Below are 11,780 nucleotides of genomic sequence, written 5' to 3' on the forward strand. Positions count from 1 at the left end.
ACACCCAGAGCAGGCTGCCCAGGGCCATGTCCAGGCAGCTTCTGAATGTCTCCAAGGAGGAGACCCCACAGCCTCTCTGGGCAGCCTGTGCCTGTGCGTTGTCACCTGCACACCACAGAAGTGCTGCCTGGTGTTCATACAGCACCTCTGCACATGCAGAAAGTCTGAAGTTACCTGAAAGAGTCCTTCAGGTGCACTGGTACGGATCCCAGTAGAAAAGTAGGCAAAATATTAGGTGATGAAAGCAGGGGGGCAGGTTTTGAAACCTGCATGTTAGGTGAAGTAGAACTCTACCCGCTTTCTGTTGCTAAATTGCTTGTGATTAGTACATTTCTGCCAAATGTGTTTTCTCTGACAAACTGTTGTGTTGTCTTACAAGGTCTTTAGTTATATTATCCTTTCAAATAGCATGCAACACTGTGTCCAGCTGAAGGAGCCACACTTGAAGAGAAACTGGAGAGAAGTCACAGAAATGCCTAAAGGCTGAGAAAACGGAGCCCACAGCCAGAGTCCAGGAGCAAAAACTGCTTGGGTTGCCATGAAGAACAGCAACAGAGAACTTCCTCAGAATAAGTAAATACATTATGTAAGACACAAACATTTCGTGACAGAGATCAAGCTAATTCTACCGAGATCCAATTTTCAGAATTTGAGGCTAATTAAATTCAAATTATATATAAATGAGGATAACTATTAAAATAATTTACCCAGGACTGCACAGGACTCTCCATCACTTAGCATTTCTTTAATCTTTTTTTTTTTTCTTAAGAAAACTGTTCGACCTATGTGATGAAGAATTTTGTTTAAGGATGTCCGATGGTCTATGTTATCCATGACATTGAACCGGTTGATCATGGTGGCTCTTTCTGCCCCTAAAATCTACTCTTCTACCTCAATCTCCTCTCTAGTGAAAAAAAAAAAAAAAAAAAAAAAAGGAAGAAAGTGAATACACCAACCCAAAGAGCTGTTAAAAATGTTAATAGTAAATACTAAAAAAATAATAAAAATAACTAAGAAAAAGCTATATAACGCTTGACTTACAGAGGGTGTTCTGCAAATATCAGGGATCATATGTTGTGCTTACAGCACAGAGAAGGTTTGCCTAACATAGCATATATAAAATCTCTTTTTAATTTCCTTCAAAGAAAATATGGACACATTTGGCTATGAGCTTCTAAAGAAAAACAGTTCGTGTGCACTCAGGAGACGTGTTGTAGTCTGACAGTTATCTATAGTTTCTGTCTGAGCCCAGCACACGTCATCCTCTTCGTTCCTCCTACATGCATCTGCACCACACATATGCATCCCCATGCTCTTTACATGCCTTCCCTCGGCAGAGCCAGAATTCCCCCCCTTCCCAGTGTGCTCTCAGCCGCTGCAGCCCAGCGACAAGTGCCGGAAAATATCAGAAATACACACGAACGAGGGCATTATGTGCGTGCAGAGCAGACCCTTGCCCTGTGCAGCACAGATGGGCAGAGCTTGGAGAGGCAACCAAGGCCACGCATGGGCTGTAGGGCCCGTCCAATGCTAGGTACATGACTAAACCCAATCATGTCGGAGGCATCAACCCTCATTTTCTGGGCGCCTTGGTCTGATTTCTAAAAGTGATGAGCATTCAGCTCTGCAGCTGAAGGCATTGAGGACTGTGTTCTGAACAAACGCACACAAAAGATTGTGTTTTCTGAAAAATCAGGTCCTAAACGCCTGGAATTGAGTAAATAAATATACATCTTTCAGAATTATCTTTGCTAATAAGACCATATGTCTTGGCATTATTATAAAGATCAATTCAGCAGTTTTGACGTACTTAGCTATTTTTGTCACAATTATCACAGGAAAAGCTGTGACAAAATTAATAGCACTGTGTTCAGAACAGGACTTAAACAGTGTGTAGTATGGAGCCAGAACCACAAGGTGGATGAGGATAATAAAGGAAACCATTGAATTTCTACCTCACTGAGTAATGTTCATCATAGAGGTGGCTGTTACAAAAAAAAAAAAAAAAAAAAAAAAAAAAAAAAACTAGAGATTATGAGAGAGCTTGAGATTAGTTTAATGCACATCCACATGGGTGAGGAATTCACATCTTTAATTCTTGTGTTTCATAACTTACTTTTTTTCTTGAGATTTGAAGATGTAAATAATTAACTTAAAAAAAAAAAAAAAAAAAAAAAGCTTAGATGCAATTTTTTTTTAAGTGGTTTTAAATATTAAGCTGTTTTCAAAACTTTTGACATGCAGTGTGCTACTTCAGGAAGGATATGGACCATAGCACACTTAAAAACACACAACAAAATCAGACTGGATGTACATGTATGTCTGGTACAATCCTGTACAGTTAGTGGAGTGGCATCTCTTTCTACCAGGCTTGACTTTGAGTCCTCCATTTGTCTTTGCCACAGAGCGTTAGAGGAGAATATTGGGTTGCCACGGGAAGTGGACTACCCTTTGCATAATAAGGTATGAGCAGTGATGAAAAAATTTGCTGCAGCTGGGACACTTAGGATATTGTCTGATCCATACGGATTATTTCATGATTAACAACACACTCAATCTCGCATTGCAGTCTTGCCCTCAGGAGGGATATTAATGTACCATGTTTCACCTTTAAAGTCTCAGGAATGTAATATCTTTGAGATCTCTGTCCCTCTGGTACATTTGGTGGAACCAGACTAGCAGGTCATAAAAAGCTACTTTTGGAGATGGAAAGGAGGATGCTGTGGAAGCATAGCTATCACTTCCACAGCAAATTTGACCAAAAACAGTAAGACAGGTCAATGAAATATTGCTGCCATGAATGTGTAGCATAGCAGGGCCTCAGTTCAGCTGTTTTTAAACCATGTCTAGAACAAGTTCTGGGGGTAGCTTTAGACTGGCAGTACAGATCTCCATACAAGCTAACAAGCAGATATATCAGGTGTATTCATATCTTTTCAGATAGGTTCTGGCCAGACTTAGCTCTTTGTTTTTATGATGACGCTGCTAGAGATAAAGCGTTCATTAAGTTTGCCTAGCTCATTAATTTGTCTGCACTTGTTCACAATTGCTACTGGGGGGTAAATGTCCTTAGATAAAAAGAACAGCGTAACTTTGAATGGGGTGTATCACTATTTGCACAACAAACACGTGGCCCTGCCTTGGCTGCTTCTTGTGTTGTTTTATCCCCGTGCCCAACTCCCCTCTTCCACCATAAGGTGATGCATGCTCCAGCACCCATATGCCAGTGCAACAAAGTGCATTAGACACGTCACTTTGAGCTGCTGAACTAGCCACAGGTTGCAAACACAACTACGAACTATGAAGCTGTGCCTGTCCTCCAAACGCTCCTGTAAATTCACCAGCACTCCTGGTATTACTTTCCCAGCCACCTGGGTTTTAATCTTTTGCTCATCATTTCATCACACTCTGATAGTCCATGTTTGGGGTTCTCTTAGAAACAGGTGAAAAATGATCTTTGATAAGACTACTTATCCTTGCACAGCCACCAGGCCAAATTAGCAGCATGGTGCATGTTTGGAGCAAGTAGTCCATCCAGTACGATCAGAAACCCTGTAGCCTTCAAAGGACGACTGCAGATAGGCTACAGGATTGACCAGGTGAAACAAAGAGAAATGCTGGAAACAATTTTAGGAGCTTTCTACTGTAAAGACAAAATGGCACTAATTTAAATGGAATTTTAATCAGGAAAGGATGGTTTATCAAAATCAAGGAGACTCTTCACAGCAGCCAATATGCTGGTGATCCCCTCCAGCCAGTGGGCCAAGCTCCAAATCCAAGTCCTTTAAAGAATACTGCCATACACCATAACAATATTCTCATTTCTCTGACTCTTCTTTTCCACAAAGGGCTTCTTAAAAGGTTTTAGTGGCTGCAGTACAGAATAGGAGTCAACACATACAACAGCGCAAAATCTGGACATCTGCAAATATCACTGTAGACAGAGGGACTGTGTGGAAAAGAGAAATAAGCGAGTGTCTCTGACTCAGAAAAGAGCACTGCCTGAATTCATAGGAACTTCTGTGACACAAGAAGAACGTAGCACAGCGAAAGTTCCCCAAGAAGAGAAGCAAAAGAGGACTGGATTTGGAACTTAATCTTCCAAAAGAGGACTAAGGATGACAAAATGGAGACTGGCATCGCTATTATTATAGAAGTTATTATGAAATGCGTGTGTGCGTGTGTGTAGGAGTGGGAGAGCAGGGAGAAAGATGACTTATAAACTTATATGTAACATCAGCATGCTGAGAAGATGCAATCCCATTCTTCTCCTGGATTTGCTACTCTTTGTTCCTCCTTCTCAGTCATTCAGTCTAACAAAAGGAGAAGCAGAGGATGAAAGGCCAAACACCATGTAATAGAGGTTCAAAAGAGCTTAGATACAGGAAGATCCATGGGAAAAAAAAAAAAAAAAAAAAAAAAAAAAAAAAGAGAGAGAGAGAGAAAGAAAGAAAGAAAAAAAAAATGGAAAAATAAAAAGGAAAAAAATCCATAAACTTTAAGGGGAAAAAAATGTTTTTTTCAAACCCCGTTGCAGAAAATGGGAATGCAGAGAAAAAATGAAATGAAACATGAAGTATTTCCACCTAGAACTGAGTGAATTGTATTAGCCTGATGCTTAAATTGGCATCATTATTATTGTTATGGCTGTAATTCAGTCTTTTAAAACATTTTTGCTAACAGTGTAAGAATGCTAACAGTGAAAGAAGCAGGTCAAAGTTTAGACATACACACCGAGAGCCAGGCTGGCACGTGAATCGTCAAGATTTTGCTCAGTTCTTGCAAGTCTTCTGTTTAATGAAGTACGTGAAAACCAGAATGAAAACTCACAAATTCCAGTTCTTTCACGTACGGATTCTGACAACAAAAGTCAAAGTAAAAACGGATGTAGCTATTATTTTTTGAGATTATAAAAGCAGCTAAACAAGTTATACGTGTTGAAAGGCTTGATAGTTTTATCTGCTACAACGACAGAGTGGTAAGCACCTTGGTTTGGATACATACTCAGATTTACTGCAGGTCTTTAACTATGGATGTGTCAGTGTACGATTTCCTCTTCAGGAACAGGAGTTTCTCCTTTGTCAGCAGTTATAACATATCTATTCTTATTTTTTTTTCACAGATCTACAGGCGTAGCTACCTTTGTTTGTTGACAATTTGTACCACTTTCCATTTTAAATACTTTTCCTGGTTTAGACATATGTCTTCACAGGAAAAAAAAATGTATAAAGACATTTTGAACTTGTCTGCAGTGCAACTTCATCTTCTAATACTATTTATATGTTCCTACTCTAAAGTAATCAATATATAAAAAATTTATTCTCATTAATATCTCCAGCAGTAGTATTTTCTTTGTGCTCATTAAATTTCTTGTAATATAATTTTAGATATTTTTAAAGTTGCAAATTTAATTTTGTCAAACAAGTAATGACTGCAACTATTTCACTTTATACAATGAGGATAAGAGGTGGTGGAAAAATTTGACCTCTTGCCTTCAAAACTCCCAGGATTTTTTCAGTCTCCAGCATAAAAATGAAAACACGTGGTATATACATACTACCACAGTATAACCTGTCATAAAGCACTTGCTATAATCCAAAATCACCTGACACTAACAAAACAGCTGGTTTAACTTTTAGTGATTCTCAGCCACTCTTGAAAAGTGATAAATGGGAATTTTTCATTGAGTCAAACTTTTAGGGAATCTCCTAGATTGTACGGTAGGGGAGAGCTCTTATATTTGCTTTTATAGCACGCCTTCCCTCCCCGGTTCCTGAGCACCGATCTACTCCAAGACAGAAATATTTTGTTAATCATTACATCTTTGCAAATCGGCCTGAAAGGACCTCAAGAGATCCTGTAGAGCAACCTTCCCTGCTTTATACTGAATCGGCTGTAACAAAGCCAGTTAGAAGTTTCAGATCTGAAAAAAAAAAAAAAAAAAAAAAAAAAAGCTCACAAGTATGAAAACCCTGTCTGCTTTTTTCTAGCTAGACCAGTTGATATAGAAAAAAATATATATGTATATTATATATTTCTATGTTCTTTTCCATTCTTATAACACAACTGTTAAACTCCTCCAAGAGCTGCCAATACTTAAGAATTACAGCATCTGTGGGCACCCCAGAATTTTTATACCAGCATTTAACTATTACTAAAATCACAAAACTTTTCCTATGCACATTAACCTAAATTTCCCTCACTACAACATGAGACTGTAATTTCTAGCCCTAGTGACATGAACTTAGCAGTTTAATCTCACCTAACTTTACAACTAACCCCGTCTTTCTAAAGAGCATTAACTCTTTCTCTTTATTCTTCCCATCCCTAAACTAAACAATTCTTCGTGCTTCTTAAGTTCTCTAATTGTCTATCATTCTTGTTGCTTTCCTCTGGACTCTTAATTTGGTCTGCATCTTTCTGCAAGTATCATGCACCCAAATTAACGTCATACTCCATTGAAAGTCCTACCTGGGCTGAGGTTTTTCATGTATCTTACAAACAACGCTCCTGTTTTCACATCCCATTGTTCCGTCCAGCATTTTCACCACAGTGTGATGCTACTGACTCATGCTCAGCTAGTGATCCACCAGTTTTCCACATTCTTTTCTTCTTAGCATGTGTTGCCTAGTCAGCCATTCTCCATTCCATATTTGAGTAAAAGATTATTCCTGATTTCACAGCCCTGCAACCTGCTTGGTTTTCTGGAGGTTGTTACTCAGCCAAAATCACTCCACATCTGACCTGTGTCTTTCAAGACGCCCAAAACCTTTTTTCAGCTTGGTGACATCTGTAGGCTGAGTGTCCACATGCTCTGCCCATCACATGAGCCACCAATGACTGGGAAGAGCTTTGAACTTCAAGCAAATCCCTGTGGAATCCCAACCTCAGTGATTTGCTTCTCAGTCCCTTTGGTCTCACCCTAAATCACTGGGATCTCTTCAACCACAGAACAAAATAAATGGGCTGAAACAAGAAGAAAATATCATGCTTGTGAAAAGATTCCTCATTTGAGAACGATGGAGAGATGAAGACTCATACTGACAAGTGCACTAGGAATTCTCAGACATCAGAAAAACACATGTTGGAGGAAAAAATCCTTGTGAAAGACAATGAAGCCAAGAATAGCCCGCTTTCCAAAAAGTGCTGCCATGGCTATGGGGTGAGAGCATGATATTTGGAGTTTCAGCAAAGGAAACAGTTTGAGAGACTCCTTGGGATCGTGACTCCCAGGGATCGGTATACTACAAAACGCAGCAAACTGCTCCTGAGAAAGCGAGACAATGACCCCAAAACTGCCACGTGTTCAACTTCACTCCATCTCAGATCCAGTGTTACGAAAGAGGAAGAATTCTGCTAACAGTGGGTTTTTACAGTCCTAATGAGTGACAAAATTTGATTTTAAGTTAGCACACATTTTTCAGCGAGTTAAACCTACTGAAATGACCACTATTGGGCAGCAATACAAATAAAGTTTGAAGAATAAATATTTCATGTCTTTAATGCATGCACAGATATTTCTGTTGAATGCAGAGCAATACCTCTGGTGCACCTGGCTCCCCTGCAGCCACAGGACAGTAGAAACACACGCTTGCAAGTAATGTGTTTTGCAGCCTCAGATGTAATAGCCTGCATCATACACATGACTTATTTGCTGCCTGCAAATGCAGCCTCGATTCCAAACTGTAGACAGTCTGGTCCAGCCCAAAACAATCTCGCCATCTGACAGGTACCTGGGTTCCTGCTGAAAGCCTCACTCTTATACAAAGTAAGTCAAGGTGTTCTGCTGCCTACACGCTGCTAAGCACCACTGCCCAGCAGAATTTTGCACCACCATCCTGCACTTGCCCTGCTCCTTCCTACCAGAAGGCACCTACCAGGGAGGAAGGATAAGGTCCAGAATAAGGTTTCAAAAATAAAAGTAAAAGAGGTACCCTGGGTTTCTTGCTATTGTAGCTGCATGGCTGTGTACCTGAGGATTGTACTTGAGTCAAGAGACCCTACGTTGCCTATGCTGAAATGGGTGTATCACACACTGGCACCAGGGACCTCAGGGGTTCATGAGTATTTGTGGTGTGTTTAGCTGACATCACGTTGGCAGCACCTACATTTTGTCCATCCCTCCTGCACAGCCCTGTAAGTCTGTCCTCTCAAATTCCGCGGTTACTCATGTAATGTTTCTTGCATCGATAACAGCAGAACGCAGCATCAGCTGCTGTAGACAACTCAACAGTCATGACTATGAAGACAAGCTGAAGAAAATCCAAAGTGACTGTCAACAGCTCGGGGGGGTTCCTGGAGGAACAGAGCAAGGCAAACATGCTCCTGAAGCATGCCTGGCTCAGGATGTTCAGCTGGTCTCTAACTCCGTCAAACTCTTTGCCAAAAAATAAATAAATAAATAAATAAAAATTAAAAAGAAAAAAAATGAAATTTTCATTCTTCATACAGAGACAGAAGTCTGCATCAGGGTTACCTTCTAGAAGAGTAGCCAGTCGGTACACGCAAGTCTCCATAATTGCTCTCATGTCCATCTTTTCTGCACTGACCTCAAGAAATTTGCAGAAATCCTTGCTTGCGTTTCCTGGAAGTGATTTGCATAAAAAGCCAACAAAGAAACTATTTCTCCCAAAGCAGCAGCTCTTGCTTCTGCTAGCCGAGTACGGCTGGATTTATTTCTGTATACATATCGGCGTATAGCTCTGACATACAGCTGACCTTTTCAAACCACCGTACCAGCTGATAACTGACAGGAAATGAATTTCTGGGGCGAGGACAATTTTTGCTTTTTGTGTCTGCCTGCAGAGCTGCCCCATCCTGAGCGTCAGCAAGCGCTGCGAATTCTTCCTTTACTGCCTGCCGTAGCAGTGTCATGAAGATGGTGAAGACCATCAGCAAGCTGTCACGAATACAGTAGCAACACAGTAATTGTGTGGGAATATTAAAAGTGATGAACGCCCAGTCGCTCACCTCATGGCCAGCACACCAAACCAACAAGGTCTCCTCTGAACCTCAGAGGGAAGCAGCCGGGAGGTCCTGGCCGCTCAGGTAGCCCCATCAAAGAGTCAGCAGCCAGCGTTGAGCAGAATCGCGCTCGTGCTGCTCACGCAGATTGTGTTAGCAGTTGATGAATTGTGGTTATCTGAGCTATAGCTTATTCCTCATGGGTAAGCTGACTCAAATTGAAAACATCACCACTCTTCAGCAACGGGTTTTTGTGTGTGGACATGAGTCAAATTAGAAGCAATGTCTGAGCTGGGACTCCAGTTATTCCATAGTGAAGACAACCCCGTGTTATCCAAATTCATCCCCTTCCAGGGACTCAACTTTATTGGTTATTCAAACATTACTGTAAAAAAAACCTTGGCTGACACTTCCTACCCAAACTTGGCTATTCCTTAAATTTTCCTCCAAAATCTGCTTTGTCCTAGCTGTCTCTGGGCACAAAGGGACACTCCCACATCCTTTACATTCCATTTGGGGCTAATTGAACTCACATGTCAGCATGAGTCAGCACTAATTACCAGGAATATTAAGGAAAGATTTGGCACCAGACTTTGGTTATTCAACAGTGGAGCCCCCGCGTTTAGTGGGGTCTCGGGTTAAACCGAACCCCTTAAAAGCACTACAGAAAAAGCTCTACCGTGTCCTTAGTCCAGTTCAACGCCGTACAGGCAGATGCTGATGCCGAAACTGCCTCTGCCATATTTTCTGATACACCTACGGAAAGGCAAACCGAATGGAAAAATCATTTCTGACTACTAAATCCTCCACAGTAGAGTTCAAATCTGTTTATACGCTGAAACTGATGAATCAATATTAGACCGGCTGGCTGGTTTTTGTAAGCATCCCCACTGCAAACATGGCCTAGCAATGCATTTCCTCATTACGACTCCTGGGCAGAAATCTGAATCGATGGGAAGCCGGGGGTAATGACAAACCTCCCCCTCCCCGTGGCTCATTTGGACATAAAACACCGAAACCACAGCAGCGCGGGTTCTCCACGTACGAGCGTTCCTGCTCAGGCTGGGGAGCGTAGGTGTTTGCATGCTGTCCCGATACGGCTTCCAGAAACCCAGTCCTCTCTTCCAGCCTAGAGAACGCCCAAATATGCTCCGACAGTCGGCTACCGAAAACACGACGCCACCACAAACACACCGGCACGCAATAGATGTGAAGGCGAGGAGCGAGGACTGTCTCAGCCGGTGTTCGGCCGGGGTGCCGGCTGGAGCGACAGCGTGAAAGTCCCTACCAGAGCCTTAACCAGCAGCTCTGCTCCTTAACATCCACGTTACTCGCTGCTTTATTTTTCAAGGAAATAAATTCATGCCCTTGGTTGCAAATTAACAGAGCGTCCCGATCGTGAATTTGATCTTGTCGGTCATGAAGTCCCTTTGCTTAAGTGCCACGATTTAGGTCTTAGCCCAGGATAGTAACACTCCTCTACGCTCCATAAAAGAGAACTGTTTTATTTTATCTAGTGCAAACATATGTGCATCAACACCCTTCTCAACAGACTACTTCTGAGCCCAAACAGACCGTTCGGTTTTATTTAAACCCGGTCCCGGTTGTCTTTTTCAAGCCTCCAACTACCAAACAGCGTCAAGCATTTTCTTGGGTTTTTCTGTTGGCTCTTTTTTTTTTTTTTTTTTTTTTTTTTTTTTAGGTTTTTAGTCCATCTCCTAGAAACTCACTAAATGACGCACGAACATTGTTTGCGCCCGTCTTAAGAAAGAAAAAGTTCTTTCTATGAGATATAACTTGGTTTTACGCTCTCTCTGCTCTAATCCAGCGAACGCGTAGAGGCACGGCTTCGCCCCAAGACGCACAAAACTCTTGTTTACTAACCAAAGTAACCCCAAGTCAGAAAAAGCACCGGAGCCCTTCCCTCGCCGATTCTCCCCCCCGGTTTTCGCGTGTCAAACTGAAACACGAAAAGAGCTCGGCGCTCTCGGGCTGCACAGCGCCGAAACCACCCCCAAATTTCGGGGGGTTTCTCCCCGCGCCGTGCTCCCCGTGTGCCAGGTGAGCGCAGCCGGGGCTGGATGAGGCCGCTTGAGGGGAGCTTCCCCTCGCCCTCTTCTCCCCCGGAGCCCTCCGGAGGCAGCCGGGGAAGGGATGCCGGCGGAGGTGCCTCGGCGGAGCCTTTCGCTGCCTCTTTTTTCGGCTCCGGGCGCTCCGAGGGCATCACCCGGCACGCCGGGGGGGCGTCGGTGCGGGAGCCGCGGGGCTCGGCGGGCGCACGGGGGAGGCAGCGGCGGCACCGGGGCAGGGTGAGAGACCCCCGGCACCCCACGGAGCCCCTCGGGGAGGGCTTCCTCGTCGTCCCCATCCCCCGGGAGCCGTCCGTGCCGGGCCGGGCGGCTGACTTACCCCACGGTGCCCGCCAGCACGCCAAGTTTTCTCCGGGCGGCGGCGGCGGCGGCGGCGGCGGCGGCGGGGCGAGGGGCGGCGGGGCCGGAGAGGGTGGCGGCGGCGGGGAAGGATGCTCGCTCCTCCGCTCCCCTCGGCGCTCCAGGTGGCGATCTGGGGAAGGCTGAGCGAAGGCGGCCGCCCGCCGGGTCCCCGCTCTCGCACGCGATCCCCGGCCCGCCGGCGGCGCGGCCCGACGGCAGCAGAGGGCGCTGCGGCGGCACCGGAGGGCGGGCGGCGGGATGCGGGATGCCGGGGGGACCGCGGCCGGGATGGGGAAAGGGGGCTCCGGGGCTCCGGGGTGCTCCTGCTGCTGCTGGTGTTGCCTTCGCCTCCTTCTCTTCTCCTTGCTCTCGCCCCCCCCACCC

At 44.1% G+C, this 11,780-nt stretch overlaps 1 protein-coding gene across 1 annotated transcript in view; it reads right to left on the reverse strand.

Moving 5' to 3' along the window:
• AHRR (aryl hydrocarbon receptor repressor) overlaps nucleotides 1-11,578 on the reverse strand; it is a gene marked incomplete at its 3' end in the record, with an annotated part of 86,575 nt that extends 74,997 nt beyond the window's left edge. The window contains exon 1 of the mRNA XM_082755446.1: nucleotides 11,374-11,578. The remainder of the gene's footprint in view (nucleotides 1-11,373) is intronic.
• Nucleotides 11,579-11,780: the final 202 nt, after the last annotated feature.

The sequence above is a fragment of the Aythya marila genome, assembly GCF_965140915.1.
Source record: "Aythya marila genome assembly, chromosome: 2".
Taxonomy (NCBI): Eukaryota; Metazoa; Chordata; class Aves; order Anseriformes; family Anatidae; genus Aythya; species Aythya marila.